At 38.6% G+C, this 25,330-nt stretch overlaps 1 protein-coding gene and 1 non-coding gene across 2 annotated transcripts in view; one reads left to right on the top strand and one right to left on the bottom strand.

The window, feature by feature from the left end:
* Window positions 1-25,330, bottom strand: part of LOC150101286 (phosphatidylinositol 4-phosphate 5-kinase type-1 alpha-like) — a 597,237-nt gene that overhangs the window by 48,560 nt on the left and 523,347 nt on the right. The window lies entirely within an intron of this gene.
* Window positions 8,090-8,196, top strand: LOC150101287 (U6 spliceosomal RNA). Its single transcript, XR_016549107.1, has one exon. It is a non-coding gene; the product is annotated as a U6 spliceosomal RNA (small nuclear RNA).

The following is a 25,330-nucleotide window of genomic DNA, read 5'->3' as shown; positions in this document are numbered from 1 at the left end:
TAATTCTTTCAAGTGTTTGTAGAATGTCTGGATTAACATAGTTCGATAGTTCTGATTGTAATTTAGAAACTAGATTTTGTGTTGAAGCTAGGTTTCGGCGGGCTGTTTGGATCTGTTCTCTAAGCATTGCTTTTTCTGTGCAGTCATAGATACGGAGTGCCTTAGAGGATGTAAATTTCTTTTTTTAGCCTGATGCAGATCGGAATGAGGTTATTGTCTCTGCATCTTTTTAAAAAGGCCAGTCGATTGATCACAAGAGAAATACGAATCTTTAGCTTACCATAACGATTGCAGCGCTTGTGGGTATTTCATTTCCATGGATGATCTGAAACCTTTCTTTTAGGCTTGCACGGTGATCCGAATTCATTTTTGGAAATTATGGAGACAACTACCGTGTTTGAATAAAAACTTTAGTTTAATATTACACATTCCTCAGCCACCTAAACAAACAACACGAACGCGTACAATATACCATCGAAATCGAAAACCAAAATTCGCTCCTGTTCCCAGACACACTAGTTACATGTCTTCCTTCAGGCAGTCTATCCTTCACGGTCTACCGAAAACCGATACACACAGGCCAATACATACATGCAAATTCATACCACCACCCAGCACAAAAATATGGAGTCATAAACACCCTTAAAAACAGAGCCACAACTATTTGCTCTAACCAGCAAGCCCTGAAACAAGAACTAAAAATCATTAGTGACACATTCATAAACAATGGCTATAACAAAAATACTGTCAATAAAATACTCTATAAAACCACAACACAAACGAATCTAGATTACAGTAAAACCATAGCCATCCCATACATTAAAGGGTTATCAGAAAAAATCAACAGAATCCTACAACATTATAACCTCAATGCCACATTTAAACCACCCACTAAACTTAAAACCATATTCAGCTCCTCTAAGGATCCTCTCCTCCCATTAGCACATCCTGGAGCCTATTGCATCCGCTGCACCTGTAACTTACAGTACATTGCTGAAACAGGATGGACAATCCCTACACGCAAGAAAGAACACATTAGGCACATTAAATATAACCATTATGGTGAAGCAGGCCTTTCAGACCATGCACTTAACACCTTACACCAAATCAACTGGAAAAGCACCTGCTCCTTACACCGCACAAAAACATGGTACGAAAGAAAATTTAAAGAATCCTGCAAAATCCTGATAAACTACCCAAATATCAACAATAAAGATGGTATGAAAATTCCAAGGATCTGGATGGCACACATTCAGCCAACCTAATATGAAAGATTCAACATAAGTCAGGACCCTAGCCAATCCGCTAGTATTAGAAACCATTCCACTCCAACTGGATGGAATGATGTTAATATATGTATATAGTAGACAACACAAATAATAGGACTCTAGAGTTGATGTATAATTTTTTTTTTTTTTTTTTCCCACCAGAGGTCAGGCCAACAATTGTGGTAGCGGTTAGTCAGTGTCTTTAACAAACCAGTATATGATTGTAGTATAGCTTGTTTCCTGTGTATATTTGTACGCTCCAGAAGATGACCTTGATATAATGGTCGAAACGTCGAATTGTAAAATTTTAGTAATATTAAACTAAAGTTTTTATTCAAACACGGTAGTTGTCTCCATAATTTCCAAAAATGCATTCGGATCACCGTGCAAGCCTAAAAGAAAGGATGTATACTTTGAGGTTGTAGACAAGATAGAATATTGAGTGGGATGTTGCAATTGGTCAGGCAACAAGGGTAATGAGCGGGATATGTTAAATAGGTCAGTTTGGAGAGTGAAGAGCAAATAATCATTACGGGAAATTACAGCATAGAGCAGCATAGACACTGTATGCACATGATTAGTGACGACATACTGTTAATGACCACCAGTATGTATTTTGAAATCTGGATCTGCAGGAGATTTACTGGCCAGTATCCAACACCTCATTCCATGGAAAGGTTCAGAGAAACCTCTGCAGTTACAATTGCCATCTCTGGAAACAAGAGCTTCTCAGCAAATTACCATCATATGGATTGGCTTTGTCCTTATATAATAAAGAAATTATATTCTTGTTGAATCATTTATTCGCATGTAAGAAAATAGTTTGTGCATTAACTATCTTCACGACTGTCTTGATGACCTTTGCATTATTTCAAACCTTGGTATCTTTTCTGGTCTAGTTAGTGGCACACTCTACAACTTGTGTAATTGGACTGCCCGGTTTTCTCTCAGATCAATTCCTACATAGAATGGTTCTCATTTCAGATTTTCCTGCTAATGCAGATGTCCCTCAGGGCTCTGTCATTTCACCCTTGCTCTTTTTGATTTATACAAATGACCTAGACTTCTCAACTGCAAACCTATTCATAGTTTTGCTGATGATGTGATCTCCACTCATATGAAAAGCATTGCAGTGCACAATCATCTCAAGACCATTTCATAATAAGTGCCCTGAACACTGATTTCCACAGTATCCTTGACTTGAAAGAACACAACCCAGTCACCTTCACTGCTTCCATTTCTTGCAAAAAATACCTAAGTTCTTCTCCACTTACTTTTGATAATGCTCAGTTCAATAATCAAGACCAAATCTCTCTTCTCAAATTGACTCGTACCTACCCCAAATCTTTTCTTGTATAATTATAACAATTCCATAGTCCTCAGCTTTCAAAAAAATAGGCATACTTTTCCACTCAATATGATACTTCTCTTGTGACCTGTTAATTACTGTATATTGTGAAGAGACTGAACATGAGATGTGAGAAAGTATGGATTTGTAGAAAGTGTGATATTTTAATAAGCTTTACAACAACTTTTACAATAAACTTTAGTTAACAAATGTGAAACAGACTGAAGGAATGAAAGAAACAGAAATGGAATGAAAGTTAGCATCAATGAAAGAAACTAAAACAAAATGAAAGCTAATGACTGAGAGAGTGGAAGAACACAAGAAGGAAGAACAGGAAATAAGTAATAAGAGAGCGAAAGAAAGTATAATTGAGGAAATGGAAGTAAGGTGTGTCAGAATGAGTGGTAGCAAGACTACGGGAGCGACAAAGAGAGAAATTGTCAGAATGCAAGATTTGAAGAGAGAGTTATTCAAAATGAAAATTGGAATATGCACAGTGATATTATATATTTAGTGAAAACAAAAGTGTCCAAAAGAATAGAACGAAAGAAAAAAGGATACAAGAGATGATGAGTGATTTGAGAATAGCAGTGTATGGAGATTCCATAAGGATTGATATCCAAGAGGGAGAATGAGCAAGATAATTTATGCTTTGGACACAGGAGGAAACAAGCAAGAGAATTAGTGGGGTTGAGAAGATACATGATTGAAGTGAACATAAGGAGAATGTAAGGGGAGATATCAGGAGGTTATCGAAGAGAGTGAAAGAATAACTCTACTGAATGCAGAAGAGACTGTTAACTAATGAGTAGCCATTTTGCTAAAAGCTATTACCTGATATATGCAACATTGAACTCACTGCTGCCACTTCAATGTATGAAGAAACTTGTGTATGAGGAGGAGGTACTAGAGCTGTTACATAAACTGAATAAGAATTCTGCAATAAGAACTGATGGGATATCAGCATGGATGCTAAAAGAGTGTTCAGGTGAAGTGGCTATTCCTTTGACCAGGCTATATACTTTGAGCCTCAAAACAGACAGATCCCACAGGAGTGGAAAGAATGCATGGTAATCCCACTGCACAAGAGTGGTGCAAAGACCGATGTATTCAACTATTGACCAATCAATATCTCAGGAGTGAGTGGTAGTGGTGAAGATTTTGGAAACGTTCATTAGAGCTCACATTCAGAAATGGGTTCACAGAGAATCTGTACATTGTAATGAATAGAATCAGTTTACTAAAGGAAGATCATGTTTTAGCAACTTGCTCCCATTCTACAATAATGTTACCACTGAGTTAGATAAGGGGAATGGATACACCATGATACTTTTGTTGGATTTTGCTAAGGCTTTTAACAGAATACAGCATGGAAGACTGTTGCATAAATGGGAGAATAAGGGATTGGATTATAAACTATTGGCATGAATGAGAGGATGGCCAACTCTCATTCAGATATCAAATAGTCGTACATAGGGAGGTGAATCTGCAAGATTCAAGGTAACCGGTAGTGACCTCAAGGATCATTCCTTGGTCTGTTGTTATTCAATCTGTACATTAATGACATTGGGAAGGATTTGACATGTGATGCTGATAATGCAAAGATAGGTAGGATAATCAGGAGTGCTGCTAATATGCAGTACTTGCAGAATTTATTTATTTATTCGTAAGGGGTTCCCCTCATTCCTGCACTCACCCTTAGGACTAGTTGAGCCCTCCCAATGAGGGATTAGTATTATTTTATGACTGTAGATCTGTATGTGTTCACGGGGAAGTTTGCCTGTTCTGAGTGACAAAAAACCTGATTTTCTGGTTGAAAAAACCTGCTACCTCCGTACAAGACCAGCTAATTCACCACTATGCTAGAAGAAACGGATCGGTGTAGGGATCTTGGAGTTTCAGTAAACAGGAAGTTGAAGTTCAAGTGTCACATAGCAAAGACTGTAAATACAACTCAGAGAATTACAATGCTAAAATGAACCTTGACATGTAAAGATAAAGAAGTGCTCTTTACAAAGCCTTGATAAGACCTCACTTGGACTACTGCACGCAGGTCCAGTCTCCTGGTTTTCATGGTGATTCTGATACAGTAAAGAGAGAGAGAGAGTGTGAAAAATGATATCAGGATTGTGGAAATAGGGATTATGAAGACAGATTGGGAATTTGTAGGCTACAGACACTAGCAAATAGGAGAAAGAGTGATGATATGATTGAGACTTACAAACTTCTGAAAGGGTTATAGAGAATTTCAGTAGATGGAATTTTTTCATTTCATGGAGGATGGGGAAAAAAGCAAGGGCATCTTTGGAAGATGAGAATGAATGCTGTCAAGAAGGGGACAAGAGCTAGATATTTCTCTCATAGAGTGGTGCATGATTGGAATGGAATGCTGTTGGATGTAATGTGTGCAAACAGCGTGAATAAATTCAGGAACAGATATGACAGCTGGTGTGAAGAGTATGGCATTCCTCAATGAGTTCCTGACTCTGTGGAGTTCTCTCTCTTAATAATAACAGTAAGGTGAGAAAGGGTGTCAATGTGTTGCTGAGGTATGACAATGTTGAGTTGAGATGGAAAGTCAGAATCATCAATGGTATGCTGTAGAGCTGAATGATGGAAGGGAGTGCAATTTATGGACATATAGCATGTATTTCTTGGAATAATGAAATTATATAGACGTGACAGATTGCATTTGAGTGGCTTTGGAGTGAGTGAACTGGAGCTATGGTTAGATGGCAGTGAAGTGTATGATGAAAGCAAGAGATCTGAAGTAAGAGGTGAAGTGAAAGATCAAGAGAGTCCTACTGAAGAGACCAAAGTGCTTGGGAAAACAAAACAATAGTAGTGTGAGAAATGAAGAGAGAACAGGAATGCAAGAAGAACAGGGAAATGGAGGAGGGAACCTGGGTGGACAGGGAGACATGGCATAAGAAGAATGGATGTTGGGAGTAGTAGTAAATGTAGGTATGGGAATGATTAGCATGAAAATGAAACAGATTGGGAAGCAAGTAGAGTAGTTGAGACTGAGTAGATATATGTGTTAAGTGGTTATAATGGTGATTAGGCATTGGCAGGTATGGTGTGAAAATCAAAACCAATAAGTGTCTTATGGGGTAAAGCTGATTATAGATCTAAAAGTGAACTGCAGTGTTTATTTACAAATGCCAGGAATATCAGAAATAAGCTAGATGAAATTGTTTCACTGATTAAGTTTATTCACCATAAAATCATTGAAATAAGTGAAACATGGTTGAATGATGATGATTTATGTTTTTTTAATGGCACCAGGACAGCAAAGATCATACTACACCATATCAAAAGTTACAGCAGTATGTAAGGTAAGACAATCAATCACAAACATCCGTATCCGAAGTGGAATTCATGACCTGTTGGTTGGAAGTATGCAAACCACTTGGCCAACCATGCTAGCTATGGATGAATGAAGATGATATCATAACAGGGACAGAAATGGAATATAGTGTTTTTTTATGAGGATAGCAAGGACAAGAAGCTGGGATGTACTGCTGATGACAGCAGATGAATTATGTCCACATAATTCATCTGCAATGGTTTTGAGGCTGTGTGTAGTGCGAGATGGAGGTTGGTAACTTTGGTTAGTGAACAAGTAAAGGGTGATTTTAATTATGGTGGTATAGATTAGAATGAAGAGATAGCATTTGGGGATAAGGAAAATTAATTTCTCAAGTTCTTGAGAGACAACTATCATAAGCAGTATGTAAGAGAGGAAATGCAAGGATCAAGAGTTTGGGACCTGATCACTTCATTAGAGAATGTAATTGTAAGTATGGTTTCATACTTCCCACTAGTTGGTGAGAGTGATTACATGAATTGTGGCTAGCCATATGAAGACTTCTGTGAAGAAAAGATATATGTGGAATTAGAATTCTGGTGATTATGACAAACTTAGCTCACAGCTTGGAGATGCAGAATGGAATGAGGAGGTGAGCAGTAAGGAAATAAACGCTGCTTGAAAACTGATAAAAAAATATATATAACAGCATCAATGTTTGAATGTATTATTCCGAAGGTCAAAATGCTGAATAAGGGCAAATGAATGGGGGTCTCGGTTTAATGCAGCAAAATGTAAGGTCTTGAGGTTTGGGAAACATCGATGGGATGCTGCACACTCTATGGGAGGAGTTACACTGGAGTAAGTATGGGAGACAAGAGATCTGGAGTTGATGATTGATAGAAACCCGAAATTTAGGGGACATATTGCAAAGGTGGTGAAGGTAACATAGAGGATTGCTGCAATTATGAGAAGGACACTGACCTGCAGAGATAAAAGGGTTATCATTCCGTTGTATACTTTTTTCTGATCAGACCACACTTTGGGAAATTGGTAGTTTCTGCAGAGAACATAGTTGAGATGTTTTGTGAGTAGTTCATTGAGGTGTTTCATCCTCGGTATCAAATCAGAAACTCAAGTGTATAAAATGAAACAAGAGAAGACTTAATGATGAGCGAGAGAGAGGTATATGAGGAGTTAAGTTGACCATCAGATGGTAATGCATTTGTTACAGTATTAAATTAGTTTGGATCATGAACTAGTTAGTATTTTTTTTTGTTGTTGTTGGAGCCTGTGTAGCTCAGTGGATATGGCATTTGACCGCATGATGGAAGACTTCTTGGTTTCGAATCTAATCAGCAACTAGAAGAAATTTTTCTAAGCCTTTAGTGTTTTCAGAGGTTCCTGAAAGCTAAGTATTATTTTGAGTGAAAATTGGAATATTGGTTTAAATCTTAGTGTAGTATTGTTTATTTTGGTAGCTTGTTGTTGTCTGTGTGATTTTGGTGTGAATTCTGCTTTATTTAACAGTATTTTAAAGATACGTTTGATAGAGTAGCACATGGTGCCAATGCGACGAAAAATTATGGCGTCCAAAAATACATCTTTGCCAAAGACTTTAATGTAAGGCCGTTTGTCGAGTGTGATGTGTGTGTGGGATGTATGCTTTCCAAATAGAGGCTGGAGTTTGGATGGAAAATGATAGTGGTGGGAGCCTGTGCAGAAAGTGTAAGGAAAATGAGCAATTGAAGTATGTGTCAGGTCGTGAGATTGTTGTAGTAGAAGAAAGCCAGAATGTGAAAGAAAATAGTGGCTTGATAGGAAACTGCGATGTTGTACAAGATGGCAAAGAGAGCGGTGATCAAAGAGAGAGTGAAAGTAATCATACAGAGAGAGAGAAAATGGTTTAAATGATGAAAAAAATGAGGAATTAGTTGTAAGGAGTGAGATCGAACGGTTACGCTGAGTAATACACAGTGGGAAGCAGCAGTTGGAGCACCTGCAAAACTCTTTCGAGAGTGCCTCGGCTAACGGAAATAAGCAAGTGTTTGAAAGGAAAAATAAGCATAAGAGTGGGAGAATTTCAGAAATGAAGGAAAAGTGTTGTACGGTGACTCGTTAGTAAGAGGTATGATAGATGAGAGTTTAACTAAATCATACTTTGTATTTGCTTCGGCAGTACATATACTAAAATTGGAAAGATACAGAGAAGATTTGCATGGCCCCTGTGCAAGGATGACATGCAAAATCACGAAGCGTTCCACATTTTGTAACAAGTGTGGTAAAAAAAGCAAAAGCGGATTATGAAAGGAAACTAGCTATGCAAGCTAAAGAGAATCCCAAACAGTTCTTTCAATATGCTGCAAGCAAGAAAAAAACTGTACACAGCAAAATGATTTTAACGAATGCCAATGGTAAGGAGGTCACTGAATCAATCGATATAGTGGAGTTATTGAGCGAGCACTTTGGAAAAGTATATCATCCAGGTGGTGACATTGAAAAAATGAAGAAACCATTAGTTTATGTGGGAATTGTGATGAATGAAGTGGAGGTGAATAGTCTATTACAGAACCTTAAAGTGAATACATCTGTGGGATTGGATGATATACTGGCACAGGTCTTGCGTGAAGCGGCTAAAGAATTATCAGTGCCCTTGACCATGTTGTTTAATCTGCGTCTCGGGTCTGGTTTAGTCCAGAAGGTGTGGAAAGAGGGAACAATAGTTCCACTGCATAAAGGAGGATCCAAGACTACTGTTGCAAATTCCGACCGATCAGCATATCAGGAGTCGTTGTCAAGGTCCTAGAGAAAGTAGTCAAGGGAAAAATACAGGAATGGATTGGTGAAAATGAGATACTGTATGGGAGACAGCATGGCTTTGTGAAGGATAGATCATGCCTCAGTAACTAGCTCAAAATTTATAACACAGTGATGGCTGAACTGGATAAGGGTAATGGGTTTACAGTGATACTGCTGTACCTGGCTAAGGCCTTTGACAGGATACCACATGGAATTCTAATCCGTAAACTGCAACATATGAGAATGGATAAAGAGTTGGTGAGATGGATGGGTGGGTGGTTGATAAAGAGATATCAGAGAGTAGTTTATTCAGGAGTAGAGTCCAAAAGACGGCCTGTGACTAGTGGTGTGCCACAGGGTGCTGTTCTTGGACCACTGATTTTAATTTGTTCATTAACGATATAGGGAAGGATCTAAGAGGAACAGTTCATTTGTTTGCTGATGATGCAAAGTTGGGTAGGGCGATAGTCAATGCAGAAGATGTCAAAATCTTGCAGGACGACTTGGATAGATTGCAGTTCTGGGTTCAGGTGAATGGATGTCAATTTAATGTGACAAAATGTAAGGTTATGCATTTTGGGGTGAAAAAAATTAGCAGCAGTATACCACATTGGTGGAACTGTACTCCAGGAGATTGATGAGACCAGGGACTTGGGAGTGTTGGTGGATAGGGAGATGAAGTTTAGGGGCACATTGCAAAAGTGGCTAAATCAGCTCATCAAATCACTTGGTTGCTGAAGAATACTTTGATGAGCAGAGATAAGCAAGTTATTGTTCCTCTGTACCGAGCCTTGATAAGACCTCATCTCGAGTACTGTGCCCAGATTTGGTCACCTGGGTTTCTTCTTGATGCGGAGGAGGTGGAGAGGATCCAGAGGCGAGTGACCAAGATGATAGCAGGTCTATGGAATGAACCTTATGAGAACAGGTTGAAGATTTGTGGGTTGCAGAAATTGGTTGATAGGCGGAAAAGAGGAGATATGATTGAGACATTCAAATTGCTGAAGGGTTTCTATAGGATTAATTCAGAGGATATTTTTGAGAACAGGACTGGTGGTGGGAGAACTAGGGGACACCTATGGGAGCTGGGCAAGAGTGTGGTTAGCAGGGGTGTTAGAGCTGGGTTCTTTACTTTTAGAGTGGTAAATGAGTGGAATAAGCTGCCAGAGTCTATTGTGGGTGCTATGACAGTGAGTGAGTTCAAGGCAAGGTATGATAGATACTGTGAGAATGTCATATAGTTGTGTGGACATGATGTTTAGGGCCTCCCTCAATGAGTCTAAGGACTTCCTGGAGTCGCCCATAATAATAATAATAATAATAATAATACTTAAAGGGTGCGAAATTTAAGGATGTAAGTGAGAGTATTAGAGTGCAAAAACAGAGGGTCAAAGAATTGATAGTTCTGGCGGGTAGGAATGAATTGAAAGGAGATAAATTTTTTATGAGAGAGGACGTGAACGTATTGTTAAACGTAGCGAAAGAAAAGCGTGACAGAGTTAGGATGGTGAATCTGTTGCTGCGGTACAACAGAGAGGAGTTTAGAAGGAGTGCCATAATCGCAAATGACTTTATGCGCAGGTTATGCAGATGATGTGGTGTGGTGTGGAATTCGTGAATGTGTGGAATGAGTTTGATGGGCGAAAGGATTTGTACAAGAAGGATGACCTGCATTTGAATGGATTTGGTGTGCGGAGACTGGAAAAAGTGTTGCTGAATGAAGTGAAAATGGATGTGAAGAACCAGGGAAACTAGAACTATCAAGGTGGGGGGGGGGTGAAGCGGATAGGCAGACATTAGTGAGACAGTTGAGTGTAAGAATGCATATAATGTACCTGTACTAAGGACAAGAAATCAGAACGGAATAGTTAGAATAATGCATTAAGATAGAGGTGGGACAAAAAGGACCTCTGCATTTCATGTATACTAATCCCAGGAGTATTAGGAACGAGAAGGAAGAATTTCTGGCTTTGGTTGGCTCTTCCTGGCCACAGGTTATTAGCATTAGTGAAACATGGCAGACGGAAGATAATATAATTAGTGGGATAGAATGTGTGGTTATAGTGTGTTTGGGAGGGACAGAGAGAATAAAATGAGGGGGGGGGAGAGTGTTATTGATGATAGCTGATGAAATGCAGCCAAGGAGATTAGAAGTTGTATCGCAGGATAGTGAAAAGAGCTCATTTGAGGCTATTCGGTGTGAGATTGAGACTAGCAGAACAAAATATACAGTTGGGTGCTGCTATAGACCAGGTGATGAAATAGATGGTGGAGATAGTATGCAAAAACAAATTGATGAAATGAGTGGAAGGAGGATAATCATTATGGGGGATTTCAACTATGGTAACATTGACTGGAAGGAGGAGAGGACACATGTGAGGAAGGAACTGGATTTTATTCAGTTACTAAGGGATAACATAGGGGTTTGAGAGTGCTTGACCTGGTAATAGCATCTGAGAATTTGACTGTAATGAATATAACCATGTTGCCACCTACTGGTGAGAGTGATCATAAGTTCTTGACCTGGGAGGTGGTTAAAGGTGTAGAATTTTTGATTAAGACAGGGTATATGTGGAATTACCGTGCTGGCAAGTATGACAAGCTTAGGAGATTCCTTGGTTCAGTGCCATGGCATGTAAAACTGAGGCTGGATGTCGATAGAGCATGCAAAGTGGTCAAGGAGCATTTGCAGGAGATTATGGCTGATTGTATACCTAGGGTCCTAATAGTAAAACAAGCAGGGTTTAAATGGATCAATAACACCATTAAGCTTGAGCTGCAAAAAAAAAAAGAAACAACTGTGGAGGGAATTTAAAGAGAAAGGTAACTTGCAGGCCAGAAGGGTGACGAGTGTGGTAAGAAAAGCAAAAGCGGATTATGAAAGGAACTAGCTATGCAAGCTAAAGATAATCCCAAACAGTTCTATCAATATGCTGCAAGTAAAAGAAAAACTGTACACGGCAGAATGAATTTAAGGAATGCTGATGGCAAGGAGGTCACTGAATCAGTGGATATAGTGGCATTCATGAGTGATCACTTTGCAAGAGTATATCATCCAGGTGATGACATTGAAAGAATGAAGGAACCATTAGTTTATATGGGAATTGTGGTGAATGAAGCGGAGGTGAATAGTCTATTACAGAACCTTAATGTGAATCCATCTGTGGGATTGGATGGTATACCGGCACAGGTTTTACGTGAAGCTTAAGAATTATCAGTGCCCTTTACCATGTTGTTTAATCTGAGTCTCGGGTCTGGTTTAGTCCCAAAGGTGTGAAAAGAGGGAAATAGTTCCACTGCATAAAGGAGGATCCAAGACTACTGTTGCCAATTACCAACCAATCAGCATATCAGGAGTCGCTGTCAAGGTCCCAGAGAAAGTAGTCAAGGGAAAAATACAGGAATGGATTGGTGAAAATGAGATACTGTATGGGGAGACAGCATGGCTTTGTGAAGGGTGGATCATGCCTCAGTAACTAGCTCAAGTTTTATAACACAGTGACAGCTGAACTGGATAAGTGTAATGGGTTTACAGTGATACTGCTGTACCTGGCTAAGGCCTTTGACAGGATACTGCATGGAATTCTAATCCCTAAACTGCAACATATGAGAATGGATAAAGGGTTGGTGTGATGGATGGATGGATGGGTGGTTGATGGAGAGGTATCAGAGAGTAGTTTATTCAGGAGTAGAGAGTCCAAAAGACGGCCTCTGACTAGTGGTGTGCCACAGGGTGCTGTTCTTGGACCACTGATTTTAATTTGTTCATTAACGGTATAGGGAAGGATCTAAGAGGAACAGTTCATTTGTTCGCTGATGATGATGCAAAGTTGGGTAGGGCAATAGTCAATGCAGAAGATGTCAAAATCTTGCAGGACGACTTGGATAGATTGCAGTTCTGGGCTAAGGTGAATGGATGTCAATTTAATGTGACAAAATGTAAGGTTATGCATTTTGGGGTGAAAAGATTAGTAGCAGTATACCACATTGGTGGAACTGTACTCCAGGAGATTGATGAGACCAGGGACTTGGGAGTGTTGGTGGATAGGGAGGTGAAGTTTAGGGGCACATTGCAAAAGTGGCTAAATCAGCTCATCAAATCACTTGGTTGCTGAAGAATACTTTGATGAGCAGAGATAAGCAAGTTATTGTTCCTCTGTACCGAGCCTTGATAAGACCTCATCTCGAGTACTGTGCCCAGATTTGGTCACCTGGGTTTCTTCTTGATGCGAGGAGGTGGAGAGGATCCAGAGGCGAGTGACCAAGATGATAGCAGGTCTATGGAATGAACCTTATGAGAACAGGTTGAAGATTTGAGGGTTGCAGAAATTGGTTGATAGGCGGAAAAGAGGAGATATGATTGAGACATTCAAATTGCTGAAGAGTTTCTATAGGATTAATTCAGAGGATATTTTTGAGATCAGAACTGGTGGTGGGAGAACTAGGGGACATCTATGGAAGCAAGAGTGTGGTTAGTAAGGGTGTTAGAGCTGGGTTCTTTACTTTTAGAGTGGTAAATGAGTGGAATAAGCTGCCAGAGTCTGTTGTGGGTGCTATGACAGTGAATGAGTTCAAGGCAAGCTATGATAGATACTGTGAGAATGTCGAACAGTTGTGTGGACATGATGTTTAGGGCTTCCCTTGATGAGTGTAAGGACTCCTTGGAGTCACCCATAATAATAATAATAAGTATGCTAGATGTCAGTAAGACTTGATTTATCACTACGTATCTTGAGGGAATGTTCTAGGATGTTAGACTCAGCCTTGGCCTACCTGTTTAACAAGAGTCTTGAAACAGCACAAGTTTCAAAGGAGCAGAAGGCAAAATTCTCAAATAGAAGAAAGTCTTGTGAATAGGAGGAAGAGAGGGGGATATGATTGAGACATTTAAGTTGGTAAAAAATTGTGAGAAGATTAATGTGAAAGAAATTTTTCACAGAATGGGGGAAGGGGATAGAACAAGGGGACATTACCTGGAAATTGAATAAGGAGGGTATGAGCAGAGGCAGAAGGAGTAGGTCTGGATGGAGTGTAGATGGTCAGTGGAATTCTTTGCCTGACATTTGGTGAACACAGATATACTGTGAATGAGTTTACAGCACAGTTTGATAGGCATTTGTGTGTGTTTGCTTCCCACAATGAGTGTTTAGGCTCCATGAAGGTCTGGTGTTAATAATAATAATATTTTTAATGCGGTATATAAACTGAGAAGAGGAAACTTTGTGTGATATTAAAGGAATTTATGGAATGTGTTATTATGTGATATTTATGGAATTCTTGAGAGACAAATATCTCAGTAAACATTCATTAAAAAAAAACAAGAAAGTGACCATGTGACCTTGATATGGGAGACGAGTAGGCATGCACAGATGTCGAGAAGAAAGGAATTTATGTGGAATTATAAGATGGGTGGTTATAATAATCTTAGAAATCAGTTTGGGGCAGTTCCATAGGTGGAAAAATTGAAAGGGAAATATATCAGCAGTGCATGAGAACTAGTGATGAAGAAATGTTTATTAGTAACAATAGCAAGTTGTATATTTTGAGTAAAAAAGAAACAATATGGTGTAAAGTGGATGACCAATGATCATATAGGAACTGCAGATGAAAAGGAGGCTATGGAGAAAGCATATGAAGAGGGGAGAGGTATACAGTTGCATGAGGAATATAAGATTCAGGCTAGGAAAGTAACTAGCATGGCTTACCATGCTAGTTACTTTGAGGTGCTTAGCCCTGAGATCAAAGGAAAATCAGAAGGAATTCATTCATTAAGTTGCAGGTAAGAGGAGAAATGATTGTGCAAGAATGATAGTATTACAAGGGAGATATTCAACTGATTGCAGATGATGTGAAGCTAGGAAGTTTCTTAGCCGAATAAGAAACTCAAAGAGTTTCATGCCGAGTATAGTAGAAACTATATAAAGTTCGGCGATTCCAAGCGTAAGCAAATACCTGGATACTGCAGCACTGATCCCAAAGGGTAGTGCAAGCTGGGGCAACTCGTGGTAGAAGTGGAGCGAGCTCCGATCACTATTCTTGATATTTGCCCATAATGTGAACTTAGCTCCTAGGAACTGTATTTTTGTTCACATTATGAGAGAAGGTCACTACCCAGACCGGTTTCGACCTTTATTGAGGTCTCATCAGTGAGTAGCCAGACCTAGTTAATATCAAGTTTGTAGCGAACAGAACTTGTACCCCTTCTACGAGTATTGCCGTGAGGTGCTCTAATAAATTATTAGATATGTGAAGAGCCAAAGGCTTCAATTCGGCGACATATAACTTGTTTAAGTTAAGGGATATTACATCCCATATAGTTTCTTAGCCGAATAAGAAACTCTAAGTTCACATTATGGGCAAATATCAAGAATAGTGATCGGAGCTCGCTCCACTTCTACCACGAGTTGCCCCAGCTTGCACTACCCTTTGGGATCAGTGCTGCAGTATCCAGGTATTTGCTTACACTTGGAATCGCCGAACTTTATATAGTTTCTACTATACCCGGCATGAAACTCTTTGAGTTTCTTATTCGGCTAAGAAACTATATGGGATGTAATATCCCTTAGCTTAAACAAGTTATATGTCGCCGAATTGAAGCCTTTGGCTCTTCACATATCTAATATAATGCTACTATTTTTTTAGTATTTTACAAAGGCATCTCACAAGGTGCCACATGATAAACTGATAGTTTAATTAAAACATATGCGTTTGGATATCAGGTCAGTGATTGGGGTTGTCTGTATGATGGATATCAGAGTTGTATAAGGGAGCAGTATCAAGGGAGATATTCAACTGATTGCAGATGATGTGAAGCTAGGAAGGGTTATTAGTAATAGTGCCGATGTGATTTTGGTGGATTTGAAACCAGGAGAGATGGACTGACTGATGCAAAATACATAGCAGAGTTATTTAATGATTACTTTATTGGGGTATTTCATCCTGGAAAAAAAGGTTTATTCCTAGAAGGATGGGGACGGTTCAAAGTTTGGAAATGCAGGAGGAGAGTGTGTTACATATACTTTCGATGTCAATAAAGCAAAGGGACTGGATGGGATTTTCTCACATGCTTTAAGAGAACGTGCTATGGAATTGACAGATGTGTTGACTTGGCTTTTCAGTGAGAGTCTGGCTACAGTAAAGGTGCACAAGGAGTGAAAAGAGGTTAAGATAATCCCATTATGTAAGCATGGTAGTAGAATGGAAGTGTCAAATTACAGAACTAGTTTGTATTTCTTCTGTAGTTGTTAAGATTTTGGAGAAATCAGTGAGAGATCATATACAGAATTGGGCTGAAGTGTAATGCTATCTGTGAGGGTAAGAATGGATTTATTAATTGCTGATGCTGTTTAGTAACCTAATTGCATTTTATAATAAAGTAACAAGAGGCAGATGATGGGCAGGTATATAATGCTACTATTTTTTTAGTATTTTACAAAGGCATCTCACAAGGTGCCACATGATAAACTGATAGTTTAATTAAAACATATGCGTTTGGATATCAGGTCAGTGATTGGGGTTGTCTGTATGATGGATATCAGAGTTGTGTATAAGGGAGCAGTATCAAGGGAGATATTCAACTAATTGCAGATGATGTGAAGCTAGGAAGGGTTATTAGTAATAGTACCGACGTGATAGCCTTTCGGTGAATTTGAATAAGCTGGAGAGATGGGCAAATTAATGGGGGATTAGTTTAATACAACTAAACGTAAGTTCTTGAAGTTTGGGATCCATCAATGGGAAGCGGCATACTCTGTTGGAGGAACTGTACTAGAGGAAGTGGGGGGAGGCAAGGGATATTGGGGTGATGATTGATAAAAACTTGAAGTTTAAGGAACATATTGCAAAAGGTGGCGAAAGTTAACCCAGAGAACTGATGTGATACTGTGAAGGAAACTGACCAGCAAAGATAGAAGAGTTGTGGTTCTATTGTATAAAGCCCAGATCATTCATCAACTAAACCAGACTGTTCAGATTCGGTCATCAGGATTTGAAGGGAATAAAGTAACCTCAAAGAGAGTGGAAAGATGATGACAAAAATAATGTTATGAGGACAGACTGAGAATATGTAGACTTCAGTGTTTGGTGGACAGGAGGAGAGGTGATATGATTTATACATTTAAACTATTGAGAGGCAGTTACAGGACTGACACTAGGAAGTTCTTTCATATGGTCAATCAAGGGCAAGAGGCAATCCTTAGAAGTTATGAAATGGAAGTAGTGAGAAAGAGAATGAGAGTGGATTTTTTCTTCTTTTTTTTGCATTGAGGGTGGGTGGACCTTAGAATGCATTACCTGATAGGGTAGTGAGAGCACCAACAGTGAATGAGTTTAAGGAATGATAATTTAATGTTGTGATTGTTTAAGATGGGCCTTCCATGATAAGTCTAATGACCATATGGAGATCTCAAATAATAATAATTACTGGCCTGTTGGCTGAGTGGTTAGCATATCCACTTTCCAGCCAAAAGGTTACGGGTTCGAATCTTGCCGTGGGCATGAATGTTTGTGATTTGTGAAAATAGCGGTGCTGGTCGGCAGTAGATAGCGTTGGTGTAGATGAAGGTAGTTGCGGTTAGTGGAAAGGTGGAGATGGAGAGCTGTAGAGCCCTCCCTTGATGAGTCTTTGGACTCCCTGGAAGTGTTATGTAATAATAATATTATTGACTAAATTTAACACACGTGAACCACAGTAGTAGGTTTTTTATTACGTAAATATTTTGTCCTAGGTATCTTAGGACATCCCTTAATGCATAACATCATACATATCCACCAGCAGATGTGTTTTGCATTATGGGAGATACTGAGATAGGAGTGATGTTAGCTTAGTCCACCTTTGCTACGAGTTGCCCGGTGTTGTACTACTTTACCCCAGTCCTGAAGATATTTTCAGGCGCAAACTTTGTTTGCTCACACTTGGATAAAGGATTAAACTAAATTTATTATAGTCTTACCAAGAGAAAAATAAACTTTCAACACCTTTCTCTAAATCCAGAGTAATTTAATAAAAAGGTGGCACACCTTTTGGCAACTCCTATAGGTAAAGCCTCGCCATTGCTTCTGCCTGGTATCTCCACTATTTGGCCTGGCTCCCACTGGAGAGACCTCAATAAAGGTCGAAACTAGTCTGGGTAGTGGCCCTTCCCTTAATGCATAACATTATACGGAGGCTGTTCAATAAGTTATAAGACTATATTTATACAGAAAACAGATTACCTTTAATTGTCATCATTTACATGGTCTTTTTCTTAGTAACTACCATGAGACGCGATGCATTTGTCCCAACGTTGCGTCCACTTCTTAAACACATGTGGAAGTCCGTTTTTTGAGAGTTCTTTCAAAACCACCTCCGCAGCTTTTACACATGCTTTGTTGCTTTCGAAATGGCGGCCTCTTAGTGGTTTCTTGAGCTGAGAAAACAGCCAGAAATCGCACGGTGCGAGATCAGGACTGTATGGAGGGTGTGGTAGGATATCTATGTTGTTCTTCTGCAAAACGTCCACTACACAACCAGCAATATGTGGCCTTGCATTAATGGACGCTTCCTTTTGACGTGCTGTACCATTGTCCGTAAAACATCCACATAGTATGAGCCGTTTACAGTATTCCCGGGTTCTACAGCGTGTTGGTAAACAATGCCTTCGTAGTCAAAAAAACATTATGATCATAACTTTTCCAGCTGATTTTACAGTTTTTGCTTTCTTGGGGGGGGGGGGGGGTAGGCGAAGATGGATGCTTCCATTCACTGCTTTGTTGTTTCATTGTAGGGTCATAGTGATACAACCAAGCTTCATCTTCTTAAAATGTATCATTATTACTGTAATGATACGTTTTAAGTTGTCGCCTTGTTCCAGTCTTTCTTTCCATTCTGTGCACACATCCACTCGATGCTGCATTTGCTCCGGTGTCAAGAGTTTGGGAATTCATCTGGCACAAACACGTTTCAGTCCCAAATGTTCAGCCATGATTGAGTGAACACTTCCCACAGAAATATTCAGCACAACATGCAGCTGGCATATTGTAATTCTGCGATCCTCCTTGATGATAATCACTGCTGTGTTGATCATTGTCTCTGTGATGGACGTTGAAGGTCTTCCCTCACGTTCAAGATCTTCCACATTTTGTCTTCCTTCCTTAAAAGTTTTATGCCAGCGAAAAACACTTGTCCTCGACATTGCTTCATCGTGGAAAGCTTCACGTATCATGTTAAAAGTGTCCGATGCCGATTTTTGCAAACGCACACAAAATTTAATCGCATAACGCTGTTCCAAGGACGCTTCCATTTCGACGACTGGTTGCGGCTCGTAGGCACACCGAAACAAGCTTGAGTTTAGTCACGTGACACTCTGGCAAATCAGCCCATATATACCATCTATCAACCTCTTTTGTTAATACAGACAGCAACATTTCTTTATTCCACAGAAATTAATATTGTGATGAGTGGTTTCGCGACAGTAAAATTAGTCTTATTACTTATTGAACAGCCCTTGTACATATCCGCAAGGAGATGCTTTTCATTATGGGAGATACTGAGATAGGAGTGATGTTAGCTTGGTCCACTTTTGCTACGAGTTGCCCAGTGTTGTACTACCTTACCCCAGTCCTGAAGATATTTTCAGCTGCAAACTTTGTTTGCTCACACTTGGATAAAGGATTAAACTAAATTTATTATTGTCATTCCTAGTATTGTTCTACTGTACTGATGATGTCCTGAGATACCTAGGACAAAATATTTACGTAATAAAAAACTTACTACTGTGGTTCACGTGTGTTAAATTTAGTCAAGAATTCTCCACAGGTTTCTCTATATAATCAATAATATTATTATAAATCCCAAATCCAGCCAACCTTGACATATTGCTCTCCTGTTTGGGGTAGTGCATCTAAGACCTCCCAAATTCTTGATGCTGTTCAGAAAAGGTCAATTCAGTTGATTAATGACACATCCTTCACAGTATCTGTGGACAACTGACACATTCTCATAGACAATTTCTTCACTGTGCCAATATTTTCACAGTCACATTTAACAGGCAGAACAGGCATTCATTATGCTAGATCTACAGGAACTTGACAAGCAGCTGCTCAATATTCATTTACATTTGACCTGCCTGCTCAATGAAACTGCTTCTCCAAGTCATCTTTCATTAAGAAAGAATTCATTCCTTCCTCCTCAGTTTTGTGGAACAGCCTATCATGAAGATTTCAAAGGTCTATAACCTTCAGCAGTTTAAGGACAATATCAACAAATTACTCTTCTCCTGACTGCATATGACATTTATTTGCTATAAGATGTGCTGCCACTAACGTGTGAGAGCAACATTAAAAAAAAAAAAAAATACAGCAGTACAGGAATGTAATTTATAGAATTCTTGATGTACAATGTCTAAAACAACATTGTAGTAGAGGGAACACAGGAGTTTTAGATTTGGTTCTTTTATCAGAGGATCTGATTTAACTGAGATGTCAAGTCTTGTTCTCCAAATTGACTATGTGGTCTTCATTCGGAGGATAAAGAGACATGCAGAGGTATCAGGGAGAAAGGAATTTGTGGAGATATAAGGCAGATAACTATAGTAAGTTTAGAAATCAGCTAGGGGAAGTTCATGGATGGAAGAAGTGCAAGGAACAGATAGCAGCAATGTATAGGGGTAGTGAAAAATATTTATCAACAGCAATGACAACTAGCATTTCTCAAGTGTAAAAGATAACATGATTTGGTATAAAGTTGATGGCTAATAAAATCAAACAACTGCAGATGAAAAAGAGGTTATTGAAAAAGTACAAAGAAAGAAGTGGAGAGGCAATGTATGAGGGATATAAAACTCATGCCAGGGAAGTGATTAGCAGAGAAAGGAAGACATGAAATGAGAAGAGATTAGCACTACAGTCCAAGGAAAATCTTAATGAATTCTTTCGTTATGTAGCCAGTAGAAGGAGAGAGAGAGATGAATGTGGACAACTGACACTATTAGATGAAAAAGGAGGTTGTTAATGATCACTTTATTAGGCATTTCATCCAGAAAATGCAGATTTTATTTTTAAAAGGGGCTGAAGGTTTAGAAGTGCATGAGGAAAATGTGTTTCAAAGAACTCTGGAAGGTGATGGGATTTCACTGCCAGTTTTAAGATAATGTGCATTGGAACTGACAGCTCCATTCATCTGGATGTTCAATGAAAGTTCAGCTACTGGGAAAATGCCAAATGAGTGGAAGAGGAATAAGACAATGCCATCGCACAAGAGTAGTGGCAGAATGCAGGTATTATACTATAGACTAGTTTGTATTTCTTCTGTGGATATTAGGATTTTGTAGAAATTAGTGAGAGATTGTATACACAATTGGGTAGATAAGGGAAACATTATGAGTGAAGATCAGCATGGATTTGTTGAGAGATGTGCTTTTTTCAGTAATTCTCCTGCCTTTTATAATAAAGTGAGAAGAGTGGTTGATGAAGGAAAGGCATATACTGCTATGCTTTGGGATTTTGCAAAGACATTTGATAGAGTGCCACATGGTAAGTTGATATTTAAGTTCTAATGCATGAGGTTAGATATCAAGTTAGTGACATCTATCAGAGTTGTGTATGGTGGAACAGCATCGATGAAAAGGTCACAAGTGGGGTTCCACAGGGAACAGTACTGGGACCTTTTCTTTTTATCCCCAATGTCAATGATACTGTCATTTAACTGAAGGGAGATATTCAATAATTTTTTAGCAATTATTTCAGCAATTATTACAGCACACCCACAGATACGAGACCCTTAGACACTTCTGCGCATGTCAAAAGAAGGAGAATCCATTCCAATAATAGGGTAATCAATCTGTATTGTGAAATGAGTGTTTATTATTACACGTCAGAAAATTAACTTCTCTTTTATGATCATTGTAGGTTTTAAAGTGGTAACTATTTTGCTTGTATAACAGTTGGAAAATTTTACATATAACGCACATGATTTTGCATGTTGGTGACCAATTCATACATTGCCTTATTACTTTCTCCCCTTCAACATGAATTAACTCTTCTTGGCAGTCTGCCAATGACAGCTCTTGCTTCTGTGGTCAGACTATAGTAACAGTGTTGATGTAGCAGCACTTCAGGAAGGATTTAAATAAACTGAACAGATGGGCAAATAAATAGGGATATTAGTTTAATGCAACTAAATGCAAGGGCTTGAAATGTAAGATCCATGATGTGAGGGGGGGGGAATACTCTAATAGTGGATCTATATACCAGAAGAAGTGAAGGTGGATACGGATCTTTGGGTGATGTGATAGCTGATGAAAAATATGAAGTTTATACATGTTGTAAAGGTAGTGAAGGTAACTCAGAGGATTGCTGCAATACTAAGATCTTTCACCAGTAGAAATAAAAAGAGTGATGATTCTATTGTATATAGTATACCATATAATATAATGTATATTATATAAAGTCCCGATAAGGCCATTTCTAGATTACTGTGCTCAAATCTGGGATTTGAAGAGGATAAATTAGCCTTGGAAGAGAGTAGAGGTGGATAACAAAAATATCAGGACTTTACATTGTGAAGTCCTGATATTTTTGTTAACCACTAAAGTTATGAGAATAGACTGAGGACATACAAACTAGAGAGGTTGGTGAATAGAAGACAAAGGGGTAACATGACTGACACATTTAAACTGTTGAGAGATATTTACAGGATTGATTTTTTGTAGAGGAGAGCAAGGAAAAGGAACAGGAATAAGAGGCCATCGCTGGAAGTTGCAAAAGGAGGTGGAGTGTAGAAGATAAGTGGCTTTTTTTGCATGGACAGTGGATGGACAATGGAATCCATTGACTGATCAGAAGTTGAATGTGCAGGCATTGAACTGGTTTAATGACTGATATGATAGAGTGTGTTGTCTAAAATTGGCCTCCATCTAAGACAATATCTGCTGTTCCTTAGTGGTTCATAATAATAACAATATATCACCATCACAGTTTATTCATATATGAATAGAATGGTTGGTTGGTCTCTTGATTAGGAGTTTACTGGTGCAAGGATTGCAAAGGTCATACTGTATGCGAAACCAAAGGTTACAGCAGTACTCGAGGTAGTAATAATAATAAGCAGTAATAAAGAGACAAATTAATAAATAGCATGTTATGTACACAAAGCCAACTTAAAAAAAAGTAGCGAATGCATTATCTATACATAAATATTTATAATCAGATGTACTTGTATAAATTAATTATTTTTAAAAAGTTAAAACCTTTTAAAACCTTTTCTCTTAAAATTCCACATCCAAAACCAGTTATGATCTTAATCAGTATTCTATGGACCCTCTCCAATATATCCTCATCACCATGAAAAGCAGGGCACCAAATCTATGCACAATAATTCATGAAACCTGATCAAAGTGTTATAAAATGGAACCAGAACCTCTTTATTTCTACAAGTTAAGGTCCTCCGCATCATCACCATAATCTGATCTGATGTCTTCGCAACTTGTACACTGTGATTTCTGAACTTCAGATTATTGCCTACCACCACTCCAAGGTCTCTTATCTCGACTTCCTCCAAAATTTTTACCTGCCAAGTGTATACTTTGGCATCCCATTGTTGTCTAAAAATTTCAGAACCTGACACCTGGCATCTGCTTGATGTTATAGCAACATCCAGTTATCATCAACAAATTATCTAAATATTTCCTTTGTCTAATACATTCATCACCTTGTTATACTACATAAGCAAGTTGGTAAAACACGATCTCCCTTTAGACAACCACAAAGAACACCACTGTTATCAACCCATTTTTGTATACTATCTCTCACCAACCACTCCGATACCTTAACTATAATTCCAGATATACAAATTGGCCTGTAATTTCTGGCCTTAGCCTTATCACCACCTTTGTGAAGTGGAACCATTTTGATTTCTTTCTACTCCTTTGGGACTTGTGCTGTTGCAAGACTTTTGTTAAACAGGTAAGACAAGGCTGATGCTAATTCCTCAGAACATTCCCTGAAGACACAGGGTTATATGTCATCAAGTCTTATAGTCTTATTGACATCTCGCTTACTTATGCTTTTTTTTTTTAATAATTTACTTACTTTAACTCCTTGTATACCTCTTGCTCACTCACCATTAAGTCTTCTCTAATTTCATTTTCTACACTCGAGCTTCCGATTTCACACTGAGGTGAAACACACTGATAAACTGCTGAGTGAATACCTCAACTATGTCCTCTGCAGATGTTACCAATTGCCCACTTTCATCCATTACCATAATCATTCTTCTTTCTATTTGCCAGATATTAAAAAAACTCACGAGGGTTTTTCTTGCCCCAATTTGCTACAGCCTCTGCTACTAATGGCTCACAAAAAAGTTAAGCAAATTTGAGCGTAGTTAGTGGTTGGAAGGGGTTGTATCATTCGATGCTGTTGGCACACTCTCCCTCGATGAGTCTTTGGACTCCTTGGAGGTGTAACATGATGATGATGATAATAATAATAATTCCTAATTCTGCTGAGTCACTCTCCTGGTCTGCTCTTTATACTCTTGATGTAACTGATTATTACCATTATTCATCTTATGCTGCCTCCAAAGTGCCTTCTTCTTCCAGATATCATGTTCAATCCCCTCATTTATCCATTTTACACCTACCTGATTCAGCATTTGCTTTCAGAATACATTCACACATTGATGCTATTATGTGTTTCTTTGACAGTTCCCAAGCAGATTTATTTCATTACCACTCAACTTGTCATTCCATACTATAGCTCCAAGATGTCTCCTAAGCTTGTCATAATCACCAGCTTAATACTTCCACATATATCCTTTCCACACAGCAGTCTTCATACGGCTAGCCACTAAATGTCCAATATCACTGTATATTCCTCTTTTCATTTTGAATAAATCTTTCTTCAAATCTTGCATTCTGGCAATTTCAATTTCTATCAATTCTGTAGTATCACTACATCTTGTTCTGCCACATCCTACTTTCTTTCCTATAGTCTTTTTCGCATCCATTAACTCTTAGTCTAATAACATATCGCACTTTCTACAAATCCACACCTTCTCTCATCTCCTGTTCAGTCTTTCCACAAAATACATCTTTTGTTTGGCATGTATACATGTACTCATGATATCGAACCATTTAAAAAAAATCTACATTGCTAATGGCATCTGATTTTCCAGCTATTTGCCGAGACGATCTCATGTGTACTACCAATGTGTTTCACTCAAGGCAAGATTCAGAATTTCAATAAAAAAAAATAGTCATAAGTTCATAAGGCCAATAATCAATGAGACACACTATGTTACCAAAACTAAACAACAGTGTACATGTATTTTAATGCAAGCAATATCATCAATTATTTCACAAAAAAAGCACTCATCTTTTCTAGAACCCTTTACACACAATAAGCACATTGTTAGATCCTGAATGAAGAACTTTTATAAAGAAACTATTCATTCAGGATTTAACCACGCTACCGGCCAGGACGTATATATATGTCCAAATTTCCATGGATGCGAAGTGCATATTAAAATTGTAATATCATTGATATTACATTGAAATATATGATGGATACGAAGCGTATGAGGATGCATATTTGATCCATAATGGCCAGTAAGGTGGTTAACAAGTT

Source organism: Typopeltis vanoorti, chromosome 11 (assembly GCF_054136105.1).
Source record: "Typopeltis vanoorti isolate ZY-2024b chromosome 11, IOZ_Tvanoo_1.0, whole genome shotgun sequence".
NCBI classification, from domain to species: domain Eukaryota; kingdom Metazoa; phylum Arthropoda; class Arachnida; order Uropygi; family Thelyphonidae; genus Typopeltis; species Typopeltis vanoorti.
This window is presented reverse-complemented; position numbering and strand designations above follow the sequence as displayed.